We start from the raw sequence: 1,927 nt of genomic DNA, 5'->3' as shown, positions 1-1,927 counted from the left end.
CAACCATAAAATTATTTTCGTTGCTACTTCATAACTGTAATGTTGCTACTGTTATAAATCATATTGTAAATATCTGATATGCAGGATGGTCTTAGGCGACCCCTGTGAAAGGGTCGTTCGACCACCAAAGGGGTTGCGACCCACAGGTTGAGAACCGCTGCTCTAGAGAATAACACTTTTGCAGCTTCTTTGATGTATTTGAAATGAAGGAGGGAACTAAGAGAGATTCCATGGAGGTGGGAGAAGCAAGGCAGACATTGGATCACTGGATAGTTAACAAGACTCTGTGCTCTATTGAGAGTTGTTAGGGCTCATTTCAAAGGTGTGTTAACCTGGATGCACAGAAACAATGGGCAGGGCTGGCTTAAAACCTTTCACTAAAGGAGTTATAGGTCTGCCCAGTTAGGAATTTATGATTAGGTCACGCTGTAAGGTTACTTTTCATAAAAGTCTCTCCCTCCCCCCACACCTACACTGCAAATGGGAAGTTCAATAAGAAAGTCTCCGCTCCACCATGCTTTCTGTTTTCTATTGCAATCCAGAGAGAACCAGCAGTCTCTGTGAATTCCTTTTCTTACTTACTCTCTCCAGCCTCTGCGAATCTGCTTACTCTCTCCAGCTCTGCGAACCCCTTCTCTAATTCCTCTTCTGCTTTCAGGGCCAGAGCCTGTGATTTAGAAGAACCAGAATACAATTCAAGCCTAACTGCAGCTACAGCTCATAAACTAAAAGTAAGCAAACTTGATTATGCTAATGCCAGGCAGCACAGCGTGACAACACCCTGATCTTGTGCTATGTTTAAAGTCATAAATGTATGTTATGCTTTCCCCGCTAGTCCCCCAAACCTTCATTGCTACACCACTTCCTCACTTTTCACTTGTATATTAGAAGCTTATGGGGTCTTCATTTTTAATAAATGAGATATTGATTTGTTTTGCACATGCTCCAGCAGGTAAACCTTAATTGACTGCTCCTAAAGACCTAGGTTATAAAAAAGCCATCAGACCCCACAATTACACTTTGAGGGTTTTCCCCCCTCCTAACTCCAGGAGACACGAAAGAGCCCGCCCGCCTCTGTGGCACCTGCAGAAATGCTCAGCCCCCACTCCCACCCCCAAAGAACAGCAGCTTCGCTCACTCCCAGAGGAGCCGCCCAGTGCAATTCTGACCTCTGGCATCTCCCTGGTCTCCAGAGTGAATTTTCATCGCAGACACTTCAGCTAGGCTTGTGGTCTGCTCTGTTCTGGAGCAACATTGGGGAGGGGGAAAGCAGCAATTTTCAGGGGATCTAGGAGTCCCTGCTGCTGATGGGGGAAAAGGGTGGGGTTTCTGACTAAAGGGGTTACTGGGGCCTGGGACAGCCCACGTGAGCAGGACTTGGAGATAACTGTGAAATCCCTGCGCTGCAGCGTATTGATGCATCTTGCCCTGCTCATGGTCAGCACAGAGGGAGGTGGAGGGGAGGTGGCTGGGTTGAAGGATCATTTGAGTGTTAAATTCCAGAGTATGTGCCTACATCTTTCTGTCAGATAATTAAGCATTAACCTAGGACACAACTATTCAAACATGTGGTAATTAAACTAATGCAGGAGGCCATCAGGCTAAACAGAAAAGCCCATTTGTAGTTGCATTCTTGGTCCTTGGATTATACCTTTGCATTTTGAGGCCGGAACGAAAATATTTATTTTTTTAAAATATAGCAAAAGTCAGGATTTACCGCCACCAATAAAGCCTAAATGGCTTATGAATAAGAGCCTGCAGGAGGTCCCACGTTCACTCTGCAGTAATGTTCTAAGTGGCCCTCAAGCTCTTCCCAAGCAAATGCTCTCCAGATATCCTGAGCGATTAGTGCCAGCATTTGGTGGTGGGTAAACCTAATTGTCTACTTACGGCTTCCTTAATTTGATTACAGATTTCTCCCAGTTTG

This window comes from Myotis brandtii, unplaced genomic scaffold (assembly GCF_000412655.1).
Source record: "Myotis brandtii unplaced genomic scaffold, ASM41265v1 scaffold521, whole genome shotgun sequence".
In the NCBI taxonomy this organism is placed as follows: Eukaryota; Metazoa; Chordata; class Mammalia; order Chiroptera; family Vespertilionidae; genus Myotis; species Myotis brandtii.
Note: the sequence above shows the minus strand (reverse complement) of the source record.